Below are 27,798 nucleotides of genomic sequence, written 5' to 3' on the forward strand. Positions count from 1 at the left end.
TATTGTTTACCATTAGAGATTTCCCAAATGAATCCACTTAGTACACTCCTTTAGAGTTAATATTCGGGCATGAAGCAAGAGGCCCTTTGAAATTAATTAAAGAAAAACTGACAGGACCAAAGTCAGAGATCTCACACTTAGATTATGTATCGGAGGTGAGGAAGAGATTAAATAGAGTAGGTGAGTTAGCTAAACAGCACCTAAAGAGGGCACAGTATAGTATGAAGCACGTAGAAGATAAAAGCTCTGAGACTCAGACGTTTTCCCGAGGGGTGACGTGCTAGTATTGTTACCAGTGATAGGAGATCCGCTCAAAGCCAGGTTTAGTGGTCCCTATCAAATTGAGAAAACGTTGAGTCAGGTGAACTATCTTGTAAAAATGCCAGATAGAAAAGAAAAGGTAATGGGTATGTCATGTGAACACGTTGAAACTGTATTATACTAGAGAGAAAGAATTGGAGAAACAGGTGTTAGAAGATGTGGATTTCAATGTACCTCAAAATAGATTAAGAAATGAAGAAGATCTTGAGCAGTGGGATAGGTTGGCAAGCTATCTGTCTCATGAGCATAGCATGTAGTTAAAAGGTTTGTTACTGCAGTGTAAGGACGTATGTAAGAATCAGTTGGGGGTGACTAACGCTCTTGTACATGAAGTAGATGTAGGGAATACTGCAGCGATAAAACAACTCCCCTGTCAGCTGAATCCTTTCAAAGCCAGACAGGTCCAGATGGAGGTGGAGACAATGCTTGACGAGGACATCATCAAACCACCAAGGAGAGCAAGTGGAGATCGCTGATTGTTTTTATTCCCAAACTGGGCAGGGCTCAATGATTCTGAATGGATTATCAGAAGGTTAACGCCGTTACAAAATCAAACTCATATCCAATTCCGAGATTGGAGGACTGTATCGAGAAAGTCAAACAAGCCAGTTACACCATCAACTTGGACTTAAAGCGTGGTTACTGGCAGACACCTATATCAGAGACGATGAAAGAAATTTCTGTGTTTGTAACCCCAAATGGGCTACATCAGTTTAAAGTGATGCCCTTTGGAATGAAGAACGCACCCAACTCATAAACAGAGTTGTGGCTGGGTTAACAAACTGTGCATCTACTTGGATGATGTAACAATTTTTAGTAAGTCCTGGAAAGATCACATGGTACAGTTGACAGAGCTCTTTGAACGACTATGAGAAGCAAAACTGGTGATAACCTTAAATAAAACTGAATTCGCGAAAGCTGAGGTGACGTTCTTGGGACATAACATCAGTCATGCAAAGACGAAGGCCATCAAGGAATTTCCACAACCAACCTCGTAGAAAGAACTGCTTCAATTCTTAGGACTCAGTGGATTCCATTGGAAGTTTGTTCCATACTTCAGCAGCATAGTAGCACTGTTAACTGATTTGCTGAAGAAGAACACAAAGTTTCGGTTAACAGAACTATGCCAGGGGGCATTCAAACATTTGAAAGCGATATTAACCACCAAACCAGTTCTCGCTACACCAAACTTTTCAAAACCTTTTAAAGTTGCCATCGATGCTAGTGACATAGGAGTTGGAGCTGTACTCCTACAGGACGATGAGGATGGGATTGAACCGCCAGTTGGTTACTTTTCAAAGAAGATAAACATCCGCTAGAGGAAATACTCCATGATCGAAAAAGAACTATTGAGTTTGATACTGGCCTTACAGCATTTTAATGTGTAGAACATGAGCAATGTGTCAGAGACAGTTGTGTACATGGAACACAATCCTCTTACACTCTTAGAATGCTTTAAAGACAAGAATATGGGACTATTTCAATGAAGTCTTATATTACAGATTTTTAATTTAAAAGTCATCCATGGTGCAGGTCATAAGAATGTAATTACAGATGCATTATCACGGATTTAACTGATAAAGTTTAAATGAGATTTGTATTTATTTAATATTTATATATATATATATATATATATATATATATACACCCATACAGGTATATGGTAAGAAGTTAAAGTGAACTTATATTAAAGTTATCTGTATGTTAGGGTAATGTGTTTAAAGAATAGGAAAAAAAGCCATCTTTTCATGATGATGGTTCATTTTTTTCTTAAGGGGAGAGGTGTTATGAAGATGTGGGTGCACTGTACCTTTCAGAGCATTAAACGTTAGCAGAACTAATTGATACTGCACTAAGTGTCCAAATAAGATACAATATAACCTTTTGGTCTAGCAGCTAGTGTAGCTGGTTGCCTGGAGACAAAAACAAATTTGAATTAGGCCAATCAATTTAATTATACCCCCCAAAAAAAACCAAACTCCAATCAAGTTTGAATTGCGTATATTGACAATATTAAAAAACAATGGTACAATCCGATGCTTTGGGGGTATAAGACCAAGAAAACATGAACAGTTGAGGGAGAATTGCCAAAAGGCCAACAGATATAAGCTGCTGGTCAGAACTCTCTGAGAGGTACCTGTCTAGAGAAGGAGTTTGTATAGAGAAAAAACATCGACATCGACCTGGAGAGCAAGTCGACAGAGGAAGATGCAAAGAGAAGATTTGACAGCTGGCTGCTTTTGAAATTTGAAATTTTCGCTCAATCTCAATCAGAGATTTTAACAGACTATTGTAGAAGGGAAAGTGAAAGATAGGTTAAGGGAAGGAGTTGCAAATAGTTATGGCATCATAGAGTCTTAGAGATGTACAGCAGTTGTTGGTAAATATTTTATGTTAGACTTAAAGAATAAAGTTCTTAATTTGTTTTTACTTTTAATAGTGACTTTTGGGAATAGTTCTTGGCCTCTCAAATTTTCACAGATTACTGCCACGGGACAAATATTTTCTTAAATTAACAAAGAGAGTTTACCCCGTGTTGTAACAGGAGATCGAGCCCAATGCAGGAAGAGTGAGCCCAACACAATGGTGAGGGAGGTCCCTGATATCTGCGGTAGCGGTGAGATCAGGCAGCCCAAGGTCTCCTGGAGAGCAGGTCAAACCAGAGGAGATCGAGCCCTTGTAGAGACTGCAAGCCCAGCTTGGCTAAACCTTTAAAGACTGTTGAACTTCTAACTTTATCTCTTTATTTTTCTACTTTGTACCTAAGATTTTGTACCTCAGTACCTTTATACCGAAGATGGTGCCACAGAATGGTGACAATTTACACTTTGTACTTGAGTACATGTGACAATAAAATATAATTCTAACTTCATCCCTGGCTATGTTTGTATCCAGCTGCTATGTTTGTATCAAGGCTGTTGGAGAGATGTGCAGATGGCAAGGGCAGGTATACATTAGTTCCCCAGCCAACTCCATTTTAATTTAGCCTACTTTTTGATTTTTTTTGTGTTATCGTGACGCTGTTCCTGAAGGCAATATTTGTTAAATGTTAATTGTTAATTAGTTTTCTTTTATAAATTAGTGGAGGAAATTCATCAATTATCCTCAGACAATCCAAACTCATGACCACTTCCATCTAGAAGGACAAAGGCAGCAGATTCATGGGAGCACCATCACCTGCAAGTTCCCTTCCAAGCCAATCATCATGCTAGTTTGAAAATACATTGCTGTTCCCTCAGTGTCACTGGGTCAAAATCCTGCAATTCCCTCTTCAACAGCCATTGTGGATCCACCTATAGCACATAGACTACAACGGTTCAAGAAAACATTCATCTCTATATTCTGAATGGCAACGAGGGATGGGCGGTAAATACTGGGCCCGGCCAGCGATGCCCTTGTGTCATGAATGAAAAATAAACTTGCTATCTTTAGATTAGATTAGATTAGATTCCCCACAGTGTGGAAACAGGCCCTTTGGCCCAACCAGTCCACACCGACCCTCCGAAGATTAACATACCCAGACCCATTTCCCTCTGACTAATGCACCAAACACAATGGGCAATTTAGCATGGCCAATTCACCTGGCCTTCACATCTTTGTGACTGTGGGAGGAAACTGGAGCACCAGGAGGAAACCCACGCAGACACGGGGAGAATGTAGTTTTGTTATCAAGTAGCAAGTTCAGCAATGTGCTAATGCACTGCTAATGAACATCTGCGCTCTATGGGGAGTTGTGGACACTTCGCATCGCCAGAGTTTTAGAAACTGAGTAAATTGTAGCTCTCAATTTCATGACTATTTGGGAATGAATATGCCACAGTGATGTGCATCTCCATGATACCAATGGGAAGAAAGTGCAACTCCACACAGACAGTCGCTCGAGGCTGGAATCGAACCTGGGTCTCTGGCACTGTGAGGCAGCACAAGAAAGAAATTCAATTAAGTGAACCTTAAAGATTTGATATGAAGGCATAATTTATCTGGACTTCAAGGGCATCACATTGGCACAGTGGTTAGCACTGCTTCCTCACAGTGCCAGAGACCTGCGTTCAATTCCTGCCTCAAGCAACTGTCTGTGTGGAGTTTACGCATTCTCCCCGTGTCTGCGTGGGTTTCCTCCCACAGTCCAAAAATGTGCAGGTTAGGTGAATTGGCCATGCTAAATTGCCCATAGCATTAGGTGAACTGGTAAATGTGGGGGAATGGGTCTGGGTGGGTCCCTCTTTGGAGGGTCGGTGTGGACTTGTTGGGCCGAAGGGCCTGTTTTCACACTGTAAGTAATCTAATCTAATAATCAATCTCTGTCAACCAGTGGTCTTTTAAAGATTTTTCTGAACGCCTTTATTATCTTGAGAGGTTTTTTTTTAACTCTCATCTCTTTTGTGATAAACTTCTGATCTGTTCTTAAAGAAATTCTGCAGCATTGTGAGTCTGTGTTTTAGTGGTAGCAATAATGTGGAATGCTGGTGTTGGACTGGGTTGGACAAATCAGAAGTTACACAATGCCAGGTTATAGTCCAAAAGGTTTATTTGAAATTACGAGCTTTCGGAAGTCTCAAGCGACTTCACCTGATGATGGGGCTGTGCTCTGAAAGCTTGTGATTTCAAATAAACCTGTTAGACTATAACCTGCTGTCATGTGACTTCTGACTATGTTTCAGTGACTGAACACAATGTCAACTCAATAAAAAGATGAAACATAAGTCAGTTTGCACTCTGAGGTCTGACCTGTCTAGGTAGCACCTTCAGCTAGAATCATAACAACTACTCTATCTTCTTCATATCTTTGTGCCCACGTTGTGGTGAGGTCTAGTGCAGATTTCCAGACTGTGGCCTATTCCAGTGTGATCTACAGCTGCTATTCAAACTCAGTGATATGCTCCTCTATGATATCCATGGGAATAAAGTGCAACTCCATGCAGACAGTCGCTTGAGGCTGGGATTGAACCCGAGTTTCTGGCACTGTGAGGCAGCAGTGCTAACCTAATATTATTCTGCAGAACCGTCTCATCCCAGAATTAAACTCATTCAATATAACACAAAATGACCTTGCCTCGAGGTATGAAAACCCAACATGCAAACAGTAATGTGGGTCATCCTATTCAGTTGTCTGATGAGTCCTCATATCAATCTTTTGGGTCAGAATGATTCAATTAAGCTGCAGAGTGCTTGTATACACCCACCATTGAAGCTCATTCAGGATTACCTGATGTGTCAGATTAATGTTGATTTAATTCAGAAAGAAGCTATGGGCTTGCAGCCAACCTAATGATACACAGTGCAATGCAAGTAAATGGGAATGTTCATGAGATAAGGAGATTCATTTGTAATTAAGTGACAGCTTAGGTGACTTTGACACATTCATGTAAATAATGCCAAGATGATATTGAGTGGTGGAGCATTAAAATACAGAATTATTGAATCACAGAGTTGTTACTGGGCTAAAGGAAGCCATTGAGCCCATCGTTTCCAAGTCAGTTCTATGTTAGAGTCTTAAGGGTATCCCAGAAGAACTTCCTCCATCCACCTGAGGCTTACCTGCCGTTTCGAAGCTGGGGCTCAAGTACCTGCTTGAAGAGTCTCGTGTTGGTCATGGGGATGATGTGATACCACTCAAGGCCTCACCGGCAAAGTGCAACATTCTCACAGACACCCAGGAATCAATGGCCCGAGACTATCCAAAGCAGAGGAGGAGTATTCGGGAAGACATCGAGCACCTCGAGATTTGCCGTTGGGAGAAAGCGGAAGTCGGTAGGAAACAGCAAAAGGAACGCGCTGTCACACCAACACCTCACCCACCCCCTTCCTGTGACCACCACCTGCCCCAGGTGTGACAGAGTCTGTGGTAGTACCCTCGGTCTGTACAGCCACCCTGAGAGTGGAGGAGAGTCATCCTTGCCTATGAGGGACCTCTGATGATGAATGATGTTAGAGCAACTCAGTAGGACATCCGTGATCATGTCCATGATGCCAAAGAATTATTTCTTTCTCAAATAACTTTCTAATTTCCCTTGGAATGCCATTTATCTTCACCACACTCTCAGGCAGTGCATCCCAGATCTTAACCCCTTACTACAAAATAATGGCTTTTCTTCATCTTGCCTCGAGTTATTGACCTTTCTGCCAACAAGCAAGTTTCTTCATATCTGCCCCGTCCAGGCCACTCATGACTTTGAATACGTTTCTGAATCTGCTTTCAATTTTCTCTTCCCAAAGGAAAACTGTTCGAGCTACTCCGACCTGGTCATCTAACCAAAATCCCTCAACCATTCTTAATAATCTTTTCCACACCCTCTTCATAAGTTCACCATAACTTCTTTATTCTTGTGTTATTTGTGCCCTCTTTTATAAATCCCAGGATCCTATCTGCCGAGGAATCGCATGTTGGACCTGCTCTGCTACATTCAATGGTTTATGCATAGGCATCCAAAGATTACACATCTGTACAGCAGGCTTTGCAGGGGACTGTTAGAATCTTGTCTGAGAAAAATATAGTTTCCAAGTGAATCATACTGTGGGATTGACTGAACATGTTAAATTGGTTTTCAGTGACACTCTTACCACAGGTATAACTCTTAACCCAGTCAGGATTATTTAACAGATGTTGTCCAAGAGCAGAATCACATGTAATGTTGTCCACTAGAATCTGAGTTTGCAAGCATTGTTTAATTGAACACAGCCAGCCTCTTGCCTGCTATCATCAGTTAATGGTATGGTTTCTGCCCACTACTCATTAGGACGTCCTAATTTCTGCATTAGGCTAACATACGTGTCATCACACTGGCACCACAACTCATAACCCACATTACTCACTTGTGATATTGGCAGAATGGCTTTTTGACTTGATGGCAACACCCTGATGGTAGAGAATACCATTTTTGTCCTTATTGTGAAGCAGCAGCCTGAGACAGCTAGCTTCACTCATTGCTTAACTCCATTTCATGGCCAAATGAAGTAAAACACGCAAACAACAAGGGTCTAGCTGGCCTAGACCCTTAGATGAGTTTCTGTGGTGTACAGCAAGCAATGATTTAATCAGTGTAGCCATTTCTGTGCAAGATAGATTTGATCCATCCTATCTGTGCATCAAGCTTAAATAGTGAGCAGATGGTATGTGTGCAATTAATGTTGACAAGACTGGTCTTGTCACACCTGGAACTATAGGAGTCCAATGCACTGTGAGGTTGAACAGAGTAGGCCTGTATTTGCTAGTATTGGAAGAGTAAGAGGCAGCTTGACTGAAACATATAAGATCCTGAAAGGTCTTGACAGGGTGGACATGGAGAAGAAGGATGCCCTCAGTCACATTCCCCCCATCTCCTGCACTTCTGTCCTCAAACCCCCTCCCCACAACAACAATAAGGATAGAGTCCCCTTAGTCCTCACGTAACACCCCATCAACCTCCAAATCCAACGCATCATCCTCCGACAGTTCTGCCAACTACAATCGGATCCCATGTCCAAAAAGATATTTCCTTCCCCACCCTTTCATCAGGGTCTGTTCATTCCGTGACTCCCTCATCAACTCCACACTCCCCACAAACTTCTCCCCCACACCTTTCCCTGCAACTGTAAGAGGTGCAACACTTGTCCCCACACCTCCCCTCTCACCTCTATCCAAGGCCCCAAACAATCCTTCCAGATCTGTCAGAGATTCAACTACACTTCATCCAACCTGATCTATTGTATCTGTTGCTCTCAATGTGGTCTCCTCTATATTGAGGTGACCAACGCAGACTCGAGGACAGATTTGGAGAGCATCTGCATTCTGTATTCACCAACCAAACCGCTCTTCCATTTTAATTTCCCTCCCACCCGGTGGTGTGTCCATCCTTGGCCTCCTCCGCTGTCAGAGTGAGACCAAATGGAAACTGGAGGAACAACATCTGATATTTCCCCTTGGGAGCTAAGAGTCCAATGGCCTCAAAATCAACTTCACCAGTTTCAAAATCCCTCCTCCCCCAGCCTTATTCCATATCTATCTCTCCCCCTCCTCCTCGCCTCCTTGACCTGACCTAACCTGTCTATCTTCCTACTCACCTATCCGTTCCACCCTTACCACTGACCAACCACTATTACCCACAACCTGCATCCACCTATCACCATCCCACCTACTCCATTCTGGAAAACGTTGTAGCGGAGACTTTGACTATATTTAAGGTCGAAGTAGATAGATTATTGATAAGTAATGGGGTGAAAGGTCACCAGGAGTATGCAGGAATGAGGATTTGATATTACAATAAGATTAGCCATGATCTTCTTCAATGACAGCAGGCTCGAGGGGCTAAATGGCCTACTCCTTGTTCATACTTTTGCATATATTGATCAGTAAGCATAGGCTTGTGGCCACTAACCTAGAAACCCCCTCAGCATATTTCTCAAGTAGATTAATGAAGAAAGGAAGCTAGTTTGGCAACTTTGTTCAAAGGTAAATTTGAAGACACCATGAAATCTAAGTCTTAAGGTATGTGATTAACACATTCTGAAGAAGGGTCACTGGACCCGAAATTTTAACTCTGATTTAGAGTCATAGAGATGTACAGCATGGAAACAGATCCTTCAGTCCAACCCGTCCATGCTGACCAGATATTCCAACCCAATCTAGTCCCACCTGCCAGCACCCGGCCCATATCCCTCCAAACCCTTCCTTTCATATACTCATCCAAATGCCTCTTAAATGTTGCAATTGTACTAGTCTCCACCACTTCCTCTGGCAGCTCATTCCATTTGCTGCCAGACTTGCTGAGCTTTTCCAGCAACTTCTGTTCTTGGACCTTAATGAGCACCTGCCCCACAGCTCTCTGTGATAAGGCTTTCGAAAAACTTGCAACTCTCTCAGAGAAGAAATCTTGTTTGAAATTAGCACCCCTTTATTCTGAAACTAAGCTGTCTGGTCTTAGACTCTCCCACGAGGGGAAACATCCTTGCAGTATTGACCCTGTCAAATCTCTTAAGAATCCTCTATGTTTAAATAAGATCCCCTCATTCTTCAAAATTCCAATGAGTTTAACCTGTCTAACCTTTGCTCATAAAACAGTCCCTCAATCCCAGGGATCATCCTAACCAACCTTCTCTGAACTGCCTCAAATGAAAAGATCTTTTCTTCAATAAGGGGATGAAACCCGCTCAGAGTACTCCAGGTGTGGTCTCACCAGCACCTTGTACAGTTTCAATAAGACTTCCCTGCTCTTATACTCCAACCGCCTTGAAATTAGCATTCCTGATTATCTGCTGCACCTGTGTGCTAGCTTTCTGCGTTCTGTACACAAGTACTTCAAGTTCCTCTGTGCTGCAGTTTTCTGGGCAAAATTTAAATGTTCTTCCATTCTATCATCCGAATGAAACAACTTTGCTTTTTCCCACATTATGCTCCACCTGCCAACTTTGTGCCCACTTACTTAACCTCTCAATATCTCTCTGCAAAACTGTATCCTCCTTACAACCTGCCTTGCCACTTATTTTTATGTCATCAGTAAATTTGGCTACAGTACATTCTATTCATCTCTGGATGTAGGTTTTCTTGCTGAGCTGAAAGGTTCGTTTTCAGACGTTTTGTCACCATACTAGGTAACATCTTCAGTGAGCCACCGAATGAAACACTGGTGGTGTTTCTATTTATGTGTTTGGGTTTCCTTGGGCATTTATTCTATTCATCTGTGCATTCAGTGCATCTGCTGCTCTGACCCCTCATCTGCCTCTATTTCAATTCAGAAGAAGAGCCATACCAGACTCAAATGCCAACTGTGTTTCTCTCTTCACAGATGCTACCAGACTTGCTGAGTTTCCCCAGCGCTCTCCATGTCTGGTCCAGCCAACTGCGGTAAGTACATTGTGTGTCCAGCTATCTCTGACATAGCCCATGGGTTGCCCATTTGGGAAGCGTGTTTTGTTTTCATTTGATTCTTGAGATGAGGGTATCCCTGGCTGTGTCAGGATGTAATGCCCATCCATGCCAGAAGGCAGTTAAGAGTCAACCACTTCACTGTGGGCTCTGGAGTCATATGGAGGCCAGACCAGGTAAGGGTGGCAGTTTCCTTCTCTAAAGGACATCAGTGAACTTTAACAATCAGCAATGGTTTCATGTTCATCATTAAACTCTTATTTCCAGATTATTGTTGAATTCAAATTCCACCATCTGCTGTAGCAGGATTCGAACCTGGGTCCCCCGAACAGTAGGAGGAAGTGTGGACTGCTGATGCTGGAGATTAGAGTCGAGAGTGTGGTGCTGGAAAAGCACAGCAGGTCAGGCAGCATCTGAGGAGCAGGAGAATCGATGTTTCGGGCATAAGCCCTTCATCAGGAATCAGACCTGATGAAGGGCTTCTGCCCAAAACGTCGATTTTCCTGCTGCCCAGAACATTACCTGGGTCTCCAGATTAATAATATCGCGCCAATGCCACTGCCTTGTTCATATGGGTGCATGTCAGAAGGCCCTGAACTAGAACCATCATGATGTGACTTAGCCCTGTAAGATGATTTGATGCTCCGTTTGGACATTTGCACGATCAGTATCTGATGAGTTGAACCATTCACTGAGTAGCCAATGTTCGACTGAAATGAGTTGATACCCAGCACTAGTCTTATTGAAAGGGTTGGACATGCAACTTGTAACTAACATTTTTGCAATAATGTCTGATATGGCAAAGTTTTTTGGAAATGCTGTGGAGGAATTTTAGAGATGTTGATGTGCTGAGAGAGTGAGCGTGCGAGTATAAGAAAAGAAAGAAATGCAGGAAGGAAGGGTATGTAGATATAGAAAAGCAGAGAGGAAAGGTTGCATTTAAACAGTACTTTTTAGTCAATGAGTTACTTTTGAAATGTAGTCACTGTTTAAATGTAGGAAACATGGCCGCCAATTTACATTAAAAATCCCAGAAACAGCAATGGCCAGATAATTTGTTTCTTCCTGATTTGGATCGAAGGATAAATATTGTCAAGGCCATCCATCTTCTTCGACTTGACCAAATCATAACTTAGAGCTATATTGCAGATGCTTTCGTTGTTACTGGGCTAAAATCTTGAAACTTCCTCCCTAAAAGTAATATGGGAACACCACATGGGCTGAGCTGTCTAACCAGCAGGCTCAACACCACCTTCTAAATAGTGATAAAAGATGAGCAATAAACACAAGTCTTGCCAAAGACACCCACACTCTGAGAATAAGCAATAAAAATAACCCAACTTCACATCAAACCTAATTGCTTTGAAGTCACTGAGCGATGTTCAAATATTTATCCAACAAACTGTCCATTAAACAAGCCTGCCTTCCATCCATTGACGAGGAGAAAGTGAGGTCTGCAGATGCTGGAGATCCGAGCTGAAAATGTGTTGCTGGAAAAGCGCAGCAGGTCAGGCAGCATCCAAGGAACAGGAGAATCGACGTTTCGGGCATAAGCCCTTCTTCAGGAATGAGGAAAGCGTGTCCAGCAGGCTAAGATAAAAGGTAGGGAGGAGGGACTTGGGGGAGGGGCGTTAGAAATGCGATAGGTGGAGGGAGGTCAAGGTGAGGGTGATAGGCCGGAGTGGGGGCGGAGAGGTCAGGAAGAAGATTGCAGGTTAGGAAGGCGGTGCTACTCCAACCTCTCACCCTCGGAACGTGCAGCCCTCCACTCCCTCCGTTCCAACCCCAACCTCACTATCAAACTGGCAGACAAGGGAGGCGCGGTGGTAGTTTGGCGCAACGACCTCTACACCGCTGAGGCTAAACGCTAGCTCGCGGACACCTCCTCCTACTGCCCCCTTGACCATGACCCCACCTCCCACCACCAAACCATCATCTCCCAGACCATCCATAACCTCATCACCTCAGGGGATCTCCCATCCACCGCCTCCAACCTCATAGTCCCACAACCCCGCACCGCCCGTTTCTACCTCCTGCCCAAAATCCACAAACCTGACTGCCCCGACCGACCCATTGTCTCAGCCTGCTCCTGCCCCGCCGAACTCATCTCTGAATACCTCGACACGGTCCTGTCCCCCTTCGTCCAAGAACTCCTCACCTACGTTCGGGACACCACTCACGCCCTCCGCCTCCTCCATGATTTTCGCTTCCCCGATCCCCAACGCCTTACCTTCACCATGGACATCCAGTCCCTGTACACCTCCATCCCCCATCACGAAGGACTTAAAGCCCTCCGCTTCTTCCTTTCCCCCCGTACCAACCAGTACCCTTCCACTGTCACCCTCCTTCGACTGACTGAACTGGTCCTCACCCTGAACAACTTCTCTTTCCAATCCTCCCACTTCCTCCAAACCAAAGGAGTAGCCATGGGCACCCGCATGGGCCCCAGCTATGCCTGCCTCTTCGTAGGATATGTGGAACAGTCCATCTTCCGCAACTACACTGGCCCCACCCCCCACCTTTTCCTCCGCTACATCGATGACTGTATCGGCGCAGCCTCGTGCTCCCACGAGGAGGTTGAACAGTTCATCCACTTCACCAACACCTTCCACCCCGACCTCAAATTCACCTGGACCGTCTCAGACTCCTCCCTCCCCTTCCTAGACCTTTCCATTTCTATCTCGGGTGACCGAATCGACATGGACATTTACTATAAACCGACCGACACCCACAGCTACCTAGACTACACCTCCTCCCACCCTGCCCCCTGTAAAAACGCCATCCCATATTCCCAATTCCTTCTTCTCCGCCGCATCTGCTCCCAGGAGGACCAGTTCCTAAACCGTACAACCCAGCTGGCCTCCTTCTTCAAGGACCGCAATTTCCCGCCAGACGTAGTCGACGATGCCCTCCACTGCATCTCTTCCACTTCCCGCTCCTCCGTCCTTGAGTCCTGCCCCCCAACTGCCACCAGGACAGAACCCCACTGGTCCTCACCTACCACCCCAACAACCTCCATGTACAATGTATCATCCGCCGTCATTTCCGCCACCTCCAAACGGACCCCGCCACCAGGGATATATTTCCCTCCCCTCCCCTATCAGCATTCCGAAAAGACCACTCCCTCCGTGACTCCCTCGTCAGGTCTACACCCCCCAACAACCCAACCTCCACTCCCGGCACCTTCCCCTGCAACCACAAGAAATGCAAATCTTGCGCCCACACCTCCCCCCTTACTTCCCTCCAAGGCCCCAAGGGACACTTCTATACCCACCACAAATTCACCTGCACCTCCACACACATCATCTATTGCATCCGCTGCACCCGATGTGGCCTCCTCTATATTGGGGAGACAGGCCGCCTACTTGCGGAACATTTCAGAGAACACCTCTGGGACACCTGGACCAACCAACCCAACCACCCCGTAGCCCAACACTTTAACTCCCCCTCCCACTCCACCAAGGGCATGCAGGTCCTTGGACTCCTCCATCGCCAGACCATGGCAACACGACGGTTGGAGGAAGAGCGCCTCATCTTCTGCCTGGGAACCCTCCAACCACAAGGGATGAACTCAGATTTCTCCAGTTTCCTCATTTCCCCTCCCCCCACCTTGTCTCAGTCAAATTCCTCGAACTCAGCACCGCCTTCCTAACCTGCAATCTTCTTCCTGACCTCTCCGCCCCCACCCCACTCTGGCCTATCACCCTCACCTTGGCCTCCCTCCACCTATCGCAATTCCAATGCCCCTCCCCCAAGTCCCTCCTCCCTACCTTTTATCTTAGCCTGCTTGGCACACTTTCCTCATTCCTGAAGAAGGGCTTATGCCCGAAACGTCGATTCTCCTGTTCCTTGGATGCTGCCTGACCTGCTGCGCTTTTCCAGCAACACATTTTCAGCTTCCATCCATTGACTCCAACTACACTATCGGAAAGGCAGCCAACATCATCGAAGACCCTTCCCACCCTGTTATACACCCTTCCAACGTCTTCCAACAGGCAGAGGCTACACAAGCTTAAACACACGCACCCCAACAAGTTCAAGAACAGCTTCTTCCCTGCTGTTGGAAAAAGGTGAGCACTGAAGATGCTGGAGATCAGAGTCAAAGAGTGTGGTGCTGGAAAAGCACAGCCAGCCAGGCAGCACCCGAGCAGCAGGAGAATCGACTTTTCAAGCATCAGCTTACGATGAAGAGCTAATGCTCGAAATGTTGATTCTCCTGCTCCTCAGATGCTGCCTGACTGGCTGTGCTTTTCCAGCACCACTCTCTTTGACTCTTCCCTGCTGTTATTAGTCTGATGAATGGACCACTCAAATTTCAAAGCTTGCTTTTTGTGCATCTTCTTTGCAGCCCTATCCTGTATTCCTTGCTCTGTTCAGTCACCCTCTATCTTTGAATGATATGATCTGCCTGTACTGCATGCAAAACAAACTTTTCACTGTACCTAGGTACATGTGACAATCATGAATCAAACCAGGGGACTACATATTTCTTCCATTCCCACTCTCCAAGTATTGCAGGTTCTAATAGTGCTGGAAAGGGAGCATCTATTAGGTGTGAATCCAGGAAAAGGTAGAGCCCCTTTTAGAACAGGTCCATTTTGATCAGCAGGCAGTCTTTCCTCAAACGGTGTAAACAGAGTTTTGCCTGGGTAGAAGCTGACCTGCAAATATCAGACACACACTGGCAAAGATTAACGCGGCTAGACTCTTACACAGCAAATGTGAATTCTGTTCAGTCAGAATGTGACAAGAAATCTATAAAAGGAATTTAACTAGATTGGTTGCACTGCAAAAGTAAGAGTCTATATTTTATCACAGTTAATATGCGATATGTATGTAACTAATGTTGAGTTAATCTGTTATAGCTGCAACATAACATGAGCCATTTGTCTTCATAAAGAGATTTTCTGTTCATCAAGGAACCAATCTTTTCTCCAAAGGGCACAGGATTAAATGGAGCTTTTTAAGAAATGTATAATACATTCTTAAAAAGAGGGGGAGCAAATGCTTGTATTTGCTTCACACTTAATCAAGTCTTTGAAAAGCTCAGAGTGAGTCTTTGCACGGAAGCACTTACACAAGAAGCAGGTAATTGTGTAGGGACATTCAGCAGCTTAAACTGCACACCACAAGTGCCCCACAGTCATCACATGAACACAAGAAATAGCAGCAGGTATAGACCATTCAATCCATTAACTCTGCTCCAACGTTTAATAGATTGTGACTCTTCTTGGGTTTCAACTCCACTTGTTCCCATTCCCTATGTTCTTGAAGTAGTAGAAAGTGAGGACTGCAGATGCTGGGGATCAGAGTCAAGAGTGTGGCGCTGGAAAAGCGCAGCAGGTCAGGCAGTATCCCAGGAGCAGGGAAAGTGGCATTACGGGCAAAAGCCCTTCATCAGGAATCCAACTCATGTTCCTTGAATCCCTGAGAGACCAAATGTGTGTCTATCCCTGCTTTAAATGGATTCAATGGTGAAGCAACCACAATTTTATGGGAAGAGAGGATATTAAAAGTGTAAAATTATTAAATTATTAAATTTCTCCTCATTGCAGTCCTAAATGATCATTCCTTTAACTGAAGCTTGCCCCTTTGCCCAGCCAACAGAAATAATCCCTCCAACAAAGGCAAAATTTGCTTGTTAAACTTTGAAAGGATTCAGAAAAGATTTACAAGGATGTTGCCAGGGTTGGAGGGTTTGAGCTATAAGGAGAGGCTGGATAGGCTGGGGCTGTTTTCCCTGGAGCGTCGGAGGCTGAGGAGCGAACTTATCAAAGTTTATAAAATCATGAAGGCATGGATAGGATAAATAGAAAAGGTCTTTTCCCTGGGATGGGGGAGTCCAAAACTAGACTGCATAGGTTTAGAGTGAGAGGGGAAAGATATAAAAGGGACCTAAAAGGGACGTTTTGACACCGAGGGTGGTACGTGTATGGAATGTGCTGCCAGAGGAAGTGGTGGAGGCTAGTACAATTACAACATTTAAAAGACATCTGGATGGGTATATGAATAGGAAGGGTTTAGATGGATTTGGGCCAAATACAGGCAAATGGGATTAGATTAATTTAGGATAACTTTGGAATTGGACAAAAGTTTCTGTGTTGTGCAGCTCTGTAACTCGGTGATGCTGGAAGTCTGAAATACACACAGAGAACTCTGGAGAAACGTAGCACCTGTGGAGAGAAGTAACAGGGAGAACCCTGTCAATCTGCTCAGAATAGGATGGCACAGTGTCTCAGTAGTTAGCACTGCTGCTTTACAGTGCCAGTGAGTTGGCTTCGATTCTACCTTAGGGTGACTGTGTGGAGTTTGCACATCCTCTCCATGTCTATGTGGGTTTCCTTAGAATGTCCTGGTTTCCTCCCACAGTCCAAAGATGTGCAGGTTAGGTGGATTGGCAATGCTAAATTGCCCAAATTGCCCAGTGATGCATAGGTTAGGTGGATTAGCCATGGGAAATTCAAGGATGGGGTTGGTCTGGGTGGGATGCTCTTCAGAGAGTTGGCATGAACTCAATGGACCAAGAGGCCAGCTCCCACACTATAGCGATTTGACAAATCTTTTATGTTTCAATGAGATCACCTCAAGTTCCTCTAACTTTCAAAGACATAATTTACTGAGTGTCTCAACATTGGGCAGCCTCCCAAATAAAGATGAAGTTATCATAATCTTACCAGCCCAGAGATTTGCTCTCCTGTTAGAGAGCCAAGTGGTAGTGGTTTACCCTGAGGTTTGCCACACCATGGGAAAGGAGAGATTGTCAATGTAACCTCAGTTTTTGCAAGATCTGAACCCATGCTGCTGGTTTGACTCTACTGAGTGAGCCAGCCAATTGAACTACCCAAGCCCCACATAGTGGTCTTGTGAACCATGGCTGGTTCTTAAATCTTTGTCTTGAATTCTTTTTTTAAGTGTTTTGTTTTCCTTTGTTATATTATCGCAGCGGGACTATTAGTCTGAAATTTATATGTTTTTATTTTCCTGATTTATTACGGTAATTTTGTACTTTTGAAAGTCTGCAATGCTGGACTTTATACTTCTTTATTTTTGAGTACTTTTGCCTTCGAATTTGTACTCAAGAATCTAGGAACTTTTGTACAAGTTGTTCTGCTATAACACGCATTTCGTCAACGCGAGTTGGCTGTAATGTGATTGATGACCAGGGGACGCAGTTTCTAAAGCACAAACTTTTAAAATCTGTGTTGGCTATAACATTATTACATTGCCAACACTTTAAGCGCTATTTTTATTGCGCGATTTTTATATAGCACAGTGAAACTCAAGAACGCAACCATCCCATTAAAAAAGAAATTACTATCTAAGATGGTGCAGTTAATGGCAACTTGTAAATATTTCCCTGTACTCATTTGAGTGTGTGTGACAATGAAGCTAATTCAATTCAATTCAATGCAAAAATATCTTTCCTTAAATTGGAAACTAAGGCGATGAATATTAGTTGGTTAATCCAAATAGAGAAAATGTCAGATGGCAACTCCTTTTGCATTCTGAAGGGTTTGGCAGACATTAGGGGTTGTGGTAGTGAGGGTACAGTGATGGTAGGATAGTGTGACCAACAGGTTCGGAGCTGAAAATGTGTTGCTGGAAAAGCGCAGCAGGTCAGGCAGCATCCAAGGAGCAGGAGAATCGACGTTTTGGGCATGAGCCCTTCTTCAGGAATCCTGAAGAAGGGCTCATGCCCGCAACGTCGATTCTCCTGCTTCTTGGATGCTGCCTGACCTGCTGCGCTTTTCCAGCAACACATTTTCAGCTCTGATCTCCAGCATCTGCAGTCCTCACTTTCTCCTCCCTGACCAATAGGTTCAGGTTGGATGACCATTCTGGGACCAGCTCTGAGACTCTCCAGTGTACCAAAATCTCGGGATCCTCCTCAGAGAGAAATCAAACTCACCTCTCAAGAGATTGGCAATTTCAACCTCCTTTTCCAAGATTAATTACTGCTCATCCTGTCAGGTATTTTGGGGCTCTTGGAACCTGAGAATGTTTTTAATAAAACATTCCAAACCTACCAAACAACACATCAGGCAGCGATTCCTGGTAAAGTACCCCAGCCCCCCGATGACACAAGTCAACTTAATGAACTCAGCACTGGTAAACAATCACCCCTTGTCCTCTCCTGTTGCAAGTTCCTAGCCTCCCTGCTTTGGGCAGAATTCCAGCAGCAATGAAGGATGTGAAGAACTTGCATTTTTGTATTGTCAAGCATGACCGCAAGATGTCCCAAAAAGCACCTGTGCGACCATTGGAAGTGTAGTCACCACTGTAATGTACAAAGTGCAGTAGCCAAAGAACATGCAGCAAGTCCCTAGTAGTGTGGCTCAGAGGTCTAAGGTGTGGGATTTCCCCTTCAGCTTTCATACAGGCGTGTGTTCAAATCCCCCCTGCTTCCAATAATGTTTGCAGCTTATCATTCGAAGGCCCCCATTTTCGGGTGGCATGGTCCTGAGCAAGGGTTACCGGACCTAAAACATTAATTCTGATTTCTCTCCACAGATGCTGCCAGACCTGCTGAGCTTTTCCACTAACTTCTATTTCAGTTAGCACGGCTGCCTCACAGCGCCAGGGACCCAGGTTTGATTCCACCCTCAGGTGACTGTCTGTGTGGAATTTGTACATTCTCCCCGTGTCGGGGTGGGTTTCTGCCTGGTGCTCCGGTGTCCTCCCACAGTCCAATGTTGTGCAGGTTAGGGTGGATTGGCCATGCTAAATTGCCCCTGAGTGTCCAGGGATGTGCAGGCTAGTTGGATGAGCCATGGGAAATGTAGGGTTACAGGGTTTGCGTGGGATGCTCTTCGGAGGGTCGGTGTGGACTCGATGGGCTGAATGGCCTGCTTCAAAACTGATGGGATTCTAAAAGAAAGGTTTCCATAAATAGTGAGGTGATAGCAAACAGATAATTAGTTGCTGATCTAAATACTATGCCAGCATCAAAATAAATGTGGAAGCCTACTTTCAAAAGTGAAGCTCCCAATGTTGATTAAAGATCAGGCAGTGGAAGATAACTCATGAGAGTTACCTCTGTCACCCACATTATTCTGCAGCAACGTTTCACAGCCAGATGGGAGACTCCCTGTGCTCCCTTGATGTATTTTTACTCAGTGCAAAGATAATTAAACACACTAATAAACAAAGATGAGGTGATATATTTCCACAGAGGCTTTATTTATCCTGCTGAGATTTTGGCAGGTGTAGTGGGTGGCAGATAATAAATGTGTGGATAATAATACCATTGTATCCTGTGTTGTTTGTAGTTGCTTGAGGAGAATAAATAGCAATTTTGGATAATTATTAAAGCATATTTACCTCAGACACTATGATCACAAATGTTGACCAGGACTCCAGTGGGAATATAGGAAACTTACACGCATTTCACAGTCAAATTTAATTAACTGGAGTCTTCTTAATATTAGGAACATATGAAGAGGAGTAGACCATTCAGTCTGTTAAACCTACTGCTCCATTTAATACAAGTCATTGACGATTGAACCCTTACAACATACATCCTCATTGATAATCCTCAAACGCATTGATAATCAAACAGTTACCAAATTCTACTTCAGTTAGACCATGCTTTTATAGCTGTCTGGGTGGAGAATTTCAAGGATTCATAATCCTCTGAGTAAAAGCATGTCTCCATATCGCAATCTTAAATAACGTCCCTTTCATTTTTAAATTGTGCCGCAATTTTGCAATTGATGTAAATCAATCGATATGGCAGCTTCCTGCAATCTCTTAGTATTTAAATATTTTTTTTTAGATTAGATTACTTACAGTGTGGAGACAAGCCCTTCGGCCCAACAAGTCCACACCAACCTGCAGAAGCGCAACCCACCCAGACCCATTCCCCTACATTTACCCCTTCACCTAACAGTACGGGCAATTTAGCATGGCCAATTCACCTAACCTGCACATCTTTGGAGTGTGGGAGGAAACCGGAGCACCCGGAGGAAACCCACGCAGACACGGGGAGAACGTGCAAACTCCACACAGTCAGTCGCCTGAGTCGGGAATTGAATCCGGGTCTCTGGCCCTGTGAGGCAGCAGTGCTTCTATTCTTCTAATCTTCCTGCCTTACTGGGCATGTTCACAGCTTTCCATGCTATATTCCATCTGCCTTTTTGCCCACTGACATAACCTTTCAATATCCCAGGATCTTTGTGTCTTCTTCATAAATTGTGTTAATTTCTATTATTGTACTGTCTGCAGCATTGGTGACAATGAAGCTGATCTCTTTGTCCAAGTCTTCATGTGGCCCTTTCTTCCGATTTTGACACTTATAGAGTCATAGGCGTAGAGTCAGACAGCATGGAAACAGACCCTTTGGTCCAACCAGTCCATGCCGAGTGTAATCCCAAACCAACATAGTGTCACTTGCCTGCTCCTGGCCAATATCCCTCCATTTCCTAATTTTACCCAAATGTCTTTTAAACATTAGAATTGTGCCCCATCCACCACTTCTTCAGCAAATTCATCCCACACACGACCATCATCCATATAAAAAATTTGCACCTCATCTCCTTTTTAAATCTTTCTCCTCTCACCTTAAAAATGTGCTTCCTTGTCTTGAAACTCTCCACCCTAGGGTAAGGAAATCCACCATTAACTCAATCTATACCCCTCATTATTTTATAAACTTCTGGCAGATCACTTCACAACCTCTTACGCTCCAGTGAAAAAAGTCTCAGCCTATCCAGCCTCTCTTCATAACTCAAACCTTCTATACCTGGCAGCATCCAGGTAAATCTCATCTGAACCCACTCCAGCTTAATAATATCCTTCCTATAACTGGGTGACCAGAACAGGACATGGGCATTAAGATGCTAATTGCAAAGGCCAAATGAGCAGAGCAAATATAGAAAATACATCAACTGTTTAATTTACTGTCTGTGGGTGTTACTTATCCACCCAACAATTGTAATGGCACTACAAGACTAATCCATTGATTGTGAAGTACTTTAAGACACAGTATTCCCTGTATAAATAAATGTTGTCTCTCCAGCTTCATGATGAATAGGATAATAATCATTGGAATTCTCATAAAACTAATGGATGAGCAGCCCACTCCTGATAATTCAAAGTCGATTTTTACAATGAAAAGAAATTGAATTATCAGGTCATTTGAACTAAGAAACATAAATAACACAGTAAAGTGGGGCATTTCATGCTATAAAGATTGGATTATGTCTCTTTGAATGACGAGGTGTAAACTGTACATTCCTGGTTGTTTCAATGAGAACCCAAAAGCTTTAATTTGAACAATGACAATCTATAAACTGTATATTCTGTAGCACCAGGACCTGGGGTGAAGCATGCAACATAGCACCATGGTATTGAATTATTCTTCACACCAGTTCACTACATACCTCACCTTACATTTGTTCTGTGACTAGTTTAAAACTGCCTTTCAAACATAGCTCCAGTTTAATCATTGTAACTACCCAAGGCAGTGTTGCTCAATTAAAGAACAAAAAGTTTACGTTTATAAGATGATAAAGGGGATTGACAAAGTAGATGCAGAAAGGATATTTTCTCATGTGGGGCGATCTAGAATGGCAGGTTATAGTTTTAGGATAGTGGTGCGCAGATTTAAAACAGAGATGGAGAGAATTGCTTCTTGCAGAGGGTTGTGTATCTGGAATTTACTCCCCCAGAATGCAGCAGATGCAGCATTGAATAAATTTAAGTGGGAGATAGACAGATTTATAATTAGCAATGGGATAGAGGGTTATGGAAAATGAGCAGAAAGGTGGTGTTGAGACTGAGATGAGATCAGCCGTGTTTGTATTAAACAGTGGAGCTGGCTTGAGGAACCAAACTGTCTATTCCTAGTCCTTATGACATGACTTCAAGATGATTCAATGTTCCTTACAACAATGAGATACTCCTGAGGCATTCAGGATGCAGAAAATAGGATAGTAACACTCCGTGAATGCTCCGTGATGATGCTCAAATCAATTGATATTTGATCTATAGATCTTCAGGTACAAGTCCATAGTGCCTTGAAAGTGACCATGCAAGTAGATAGGGTGGTAAAGAAAGTGTATGACATGGTTGCCTTTATTGGCCAGGGTATTGAGTACAAGAAGATGTCACGTTGCAACCTTATAAGACCACACTTTAGGCCACACTTAGAGTATTGCATTCAATTCTGGTTGCCACGTTACAGAAGGATGTAGATGCTTTGGAGAAGGTGCAGGAGAGATTTACCAGAATACTACCTGGATTAGAGGGTAGCGCCTCTCAGGAGAGTTTCGGAAAACTCGGGTTGCTTTCTCTGGAGCAGCGGAAACTGAGGGGAGACTTTATAGAAGTTCATAAAATCATGAGATTCATAGATGGTCAGAATCTTTTTCCCAGAGATGAATTGTCTAAAACTGGGGGGCATCCATTTAAAGTGAGAGGAGGAAAGTTCAAAGTAGATGTGAGGGGTAAGGTGTTTTAGACAGAAATGGTAGGGGTCTGGAATGCACTGCCAGGGGTGGTGGTGGAGGTAGATAATGGTAGGGGCTTTTAAGGTACTTTTAAATAAGAACATGAATACTCAAGGAATGGAGCGATATGGACCAAGGGCAGGGGGAAGGGATTAGTTTAATTTTGCGTCATGTTCAGCACAACATCGTTGTCCAAAGTGCCCATTCCTATGCTGTATTTTTCAATATTATATGTTCTAACATCTGGGTGGAAAGTGAGAACTGCAGATGCTGGAGATTAGAGCTGAAAATGAAGAAGGGCTCATGCCCGAAACATCGATTCTCCTGCTCCTTGGATGCTGCCTGACCTGCTGCGCTTTTCCAGCAACACATTTTCAGCTCTAACATCGAGGTGCCAAGAGGCTATCGAAAATAAAACAAAATGGCAGGTCTAATGGTGCAGTTGAACCTCAGTTCTGCACTGGAGTATTGCCCTAGATTTTGGGGCTCTATTAAGTCTACAGTGTGAGATTTGAACACATAATCTTTTGACTAAATGCTGAGCGAGCTGACCAAGTAGAGTCAGTGATCGTACTAACACTCAGAAACCAGAAGATTAGTGACTGCTATGGCCATTTTGACACAAAATGACGGTTTCATGAACATGAACAACAAGTGTTGAAATGCTTGAAGTTTGTTACTAGATTATACTCAAACACTTGCTCTAACTGTTGAACATGATTCTGAAAGCTATTTGATTCTCCAACATAAATCCCTGCTAAACAGAATTTAGTAATTATGTCTTGACAGGTATAATCCATGTTCTGATTATTTTTGTGCATTCTACACAAAACACATTCATTTTGTATGTTTATAGCAAATGGAAATTAAGAAGAAAAAAAAAATCCTTTAATGTAGATGGGAACTAGGTGTAAAAAAAAACTGATTTTCATTGCAAATGATGGATGACGCAGTTTGTACCTTCACTACAATATTATATTTCAAAGCCACCCAGTGAGAATTATATAGTGAGGGCACTTTATGTTAATATTAGAAATAATAAACTTTTTGTGGCCAAAACATTAGATTCTCTTTCTTTTTGTGTATTATTTAAATAATAGCTACCAGATGGAAGCGAAGATGGGGAGGACAATTAACAGCGAACTTTCTTATCTGAATTTGTTTTCGGATTTTTTGAAGCCTAATGTTAAATGCCAAAGGATTATTTTATTTAAGTTTAAAATCCATTTTGCACAAGGCTTCATTCAGCAGCTCAACCCTTGCTCACAAACAGCGTCTCACAGACTCCTGGCTAATGCAGTTTGGATCAAACTAGCTGCCTAATTGCAACAGTGTCCACTATTGATCGGCTGAAGGAACATGTCTCGGTAACATATTTAAAATTGAAGGAAGGCGCTGACACTGACAGAAGTAAGGGGACATCCAATTATCCTCAAATTACATTAGTGGTGTCCGGGAAGACTTCTTTTTTTTAAAGAAGGCAGCAAAATCAAAAAAGGGTATCATAAAATCAGATATCGTGGAAAGGAAGCATTGTGAAAACTGACATCAAGTTTGTATGGTGACGCATGATCATTTGTTGTTCTTACAACTGAACTTAGGGATATAATGCAACAGAATACAGAGCTTATCATTCAGGTTGAATATGAGCCTGGTCTAGCCTTTATTAATGGTATTTCTTTTTAATAGAATGCCTCCAGTTTGAAAGCAGGCTATTTGGCCCATCAAGTCCACACCAATCCACCAAAGAACATCCCACTCAGACTTGCCTCAACCCTGCGTTTCCCATGGCCAATACACCCGACCTGCACATCTTTGGGAGGAAACCCACACAGACACAGGGAGAATGTGCAAACTCCACAGAGACAGTCGCCCGAGGCTGGAATCAAACCCAGGTCCGTGGTGCTGTGAGACAGCAGTGCTGAACACGGAGCCACAGTGCTACCTAATGAATCACATGCAGATGAATAGCTTTGGTTGAGAATTTCCTCCTGATGCAAATGTAGTTTCAAGATGAATCCTACACAATGATCTACAATCTGTAATCGTAAGAAGCTTTGTAATAGAAAAAGGTCTTATGAATGGCAAGTCTGATCATCTGACCTCATTATTTGTGATGACCACTGATGAGCTCTTGCATCATTTGGAAAATTTTTGCAGATTTTTAATCCAATATGCTTGGTTTCTGGGTCTATTTGTTCTCTCCACCTCTCCTCTTACACCCACCAATATTTTATCAGCAGTCTATTGGCACAAATGTGTCAACTATTAAATTGGAAGCCAGGTGGGATGGGAATGAAAGCAGATTTTGCAGCAGTTTATCTTATTCTAAATGAAATCTATTGATACAGCAAGTCAGGAGTGTGATGGGATACTCCCTACCTGCCTGGGTGAGTGTCGCTCCATCAACACTCAAGAGGCTTGACACCTTCCAGGACAAAGCAGCCTCTTGATTGGCACCAGATCCATAGTTTTCTGCAGTCATCCCTCCACCACCGATGCTCAGTGGCAGCAGTGAGCACCAGGTACAAAATCCATTGCAGAAATTCAACAAACCTTATCTAGCACCTTCCAAATTCACAACCGCTATTATCTAAAAAGCCAAGGACAACAGATTCTTGGGAGCAAACACCTTGTAAGCTCCCCTTCAAGCCACTCGCCATCCTGACTTGGAAATACATCACCATTGCTGGGTCAAAATCGTGAAACTCCTTCCCAAACATCACTGTGGGTTTACATTCTCCGAATAGTCTATAGAGGTTCAAGAAGGCAGCTCACCACCACCTCCTCAAAGGTAGCTAGGGATGGATAATAAATGTTAGCCCAGTGACAGAAGCCCATATCCTATCAGTGAAGAAAGAAAAGATTCTATACGAGCAGAGTTGCTCCTGACAACAACGTTAGACCCACAACCAAAATTATACCTTCGTCTCATGATCAAAGCAACATGGCATCATGAACAAAAAACATTGAGTGGAAGATATTTGTACAAGTCTTTGCACAAATTCGCACTTGTCAATCATAGCAGCAGGGTCTCCAGACCAGGTTTATAGGGAGAATCACACATTATCTCCATTTTGGCTGAGAATAACTGTAATCTCTCAGAGATATTGAAAATCACAACTTTAACAGCACCATGAATCTAACAGCTTTCTTGTGAAAATCTTAAACTTGCAATAAAACAGAGAGGTTTAAGTCGTACAATCATAGTCAAACAATATTGACTGCAGGTTAATTTATTTCTTATTCATTCACGCTAGTGCCACGGCCTAGACCAGTTTCTATTGCCCCATCCCTAATTGCCCTGGAGAATGTAAGAGACCATATATTACGCTTTATCAGGACTACAGGCTGTTGAACTACTGTATAGTTGTAATAAAAGCAGAGTTTCACAACTTGGGAGTCAGGTTCTGTGCATTTTTAGCTGTGCTAGACAATGTTTTCTTTTGAAGCCGTGAAGGAGAGAGAATTTGAGATTGACTGGCACTGACAAATGTTTGAGTTAAGGACATTGTGCATGATGAAAGATCTTTAGTTCATTGAGCTGCTGTTTGGTCAAAAGCTGTCAGTGCAAAGGCAGCAGGAACATCCAGAGCCTGTGAACTGAAACTATCCATCTCTCTCTCTCTCTCTCTTTCCATGTGGTGAAATGATAGGAAAACCAAGAAAGGTTAAAGGAAAGATATTCAAATGAGTAAAGACCTCAGTCTGCCAGAGAGAATCATAGAACCTCTACAGTGTGGAAGCAAGCCATTCAGCCCATCAAGTCCACACTAACCTTCCAAAGAGCATCCCACCCCAGACCCATCCCCCTTCTCTATCCCTGTAACCCTCCATTTCCTATGGCTAACCCACCTAGCCTACACATCTTTGGACACTACAGGCAATTGAGCATGGCCAATTCACCTAACCTGCACATCTTTGGACTGTGGGAGCACCGGAAACCGGAGCACCCAGAAGAAATCTACACAGACATGGGGAGAACATGCAAACTCCACACAGACAGTAACCCAAGGGTGCTGTGAGGCAGCATGCTGACCACTGAGTCATCCTAAATCAGCTACTGAAGTGAACAACCATTGTTTTATAGGCAGTAACATGTCAATAATGCTAAACATTAAGAGGAACTGTGCACAACAATTAAACCCAACCTTGAGTTCTGAACTTTTGATCTGAAAGATTTTGCTTGCCTATCTGCTGTGCTTTTCCAGAAACACATTTTCGGTTCTGGTCTCCAGCATCTGCAGTCCTCACTTTCTCCTATCTATATCATTTTTCTACCCATAATATCGATGTCCAACAACCTGTCTTTTGTCTGTTTAAAAAAATGAATGAATGAATGTATGGTTATTTAGTGTTTCTAAAAGAATATAGTTTAAGTTGCATAGTAGTAAATTAAGAAACTTTGCTTTTCCCTGTCTTTTGCCAAATTTAAGTGTTTTATCATAAACAGAGTTATTTTCTTTTAAAGACAAAACCTGGTGTGAATTGTTTTTGTCCCAGATTGCAGTCAGTCATGTAAATGGTCATTTTAGTGGTTTGTTTGGGATTGGAAACATTTTGGGACAACTTGTGGAACAGTGGGGCACATTATTGGTGCATTCTTTGCAGTCGAGTCATGACAAGGAGGTCTGGCAAGACAGACTGAATGGTGGAAAGAAATGAAATTGAACCCAAGGTGATCAAGCCTGAGTCCACTCAGTCTCAGCTGAATTCTGATGCTCATGATCTCAATCCAAAAGGTGCCATTTCAGGGAGGGTGGGATCATAGCCTTATTTTAAACTTTGGCCACTTGACAACTCCTCTTGTTCTCCATTCCTCTGAGCCATTCAGAGTCAGAGAATCACACTCAATACTCTGACCAATAAAGGAAAGCCTTCTTCACTATCCTATCCACCTGCGACTCAATTTTCAAGAAGCTATGAACCTGCACTCCAAGGTCTCTTTGTTCAGCAACACTCCCCAGGACCTCACTGTTAAATGTAGAAGTCCTGCTCTGATTTGCCTTCCCAAAATGCAGTACCTCGCATTTATCTAAATTAAATTTCATCTGCCATTCCTCTGCTCATTGGCCCAGCTGATCAAGATCCCATTGTACTCTGAGGTAACCTTCTGCATTGTCCACTACCCCTCCAATTTTGGTGTCATCTGCAAAATAACTAACTATTCCTGCTATGTTCATATCT

The 27,798-nt window shown here is 43.3% G+C and overlaps 1 long non-coding RNA gene across 1 annotated transcript in view; it reads left to right on the forward strand.

Moving 5' to 3' along the window:
• LOC122554741 (uncharacterized) overlaps positions 1–24,464 on the forward strand; it is a 43,552-nt gene extending 19,088 nt beyond the window's left edge. The window contains exons 3-4 of the long non-coding RNA XR_015758013.1: positions 10,083–10,141; positions 24,301–24,464. This is a non-coding gene — a long non-coding RNA (uncharacterized LOC122554741). The remainder of the gene's footprint in view (positions 1–10,082; positions 10,142–24,300) is intronic.
• Positions 24,465–27,798: the final 3,334 nt, after the last annotated feature.

This window comes from Chiloscyllium plagiosum, unplaced genomic scaffold, assembly GCF_037043375.1.
Source record: "Chiloscyllium plagiosum isolate Xiang-an unplaced genomic scaffold, Cpla_swu_hap1 HiC_scaffold_9, whole genome shotgun sequence".
NCBI lineage: Eukaryota > Metazoa > Chordata > Chondrichthyes > Orectolobiformes > Hemiscylliidae > Chiloscyllium > Chiloscyllium plagiosum.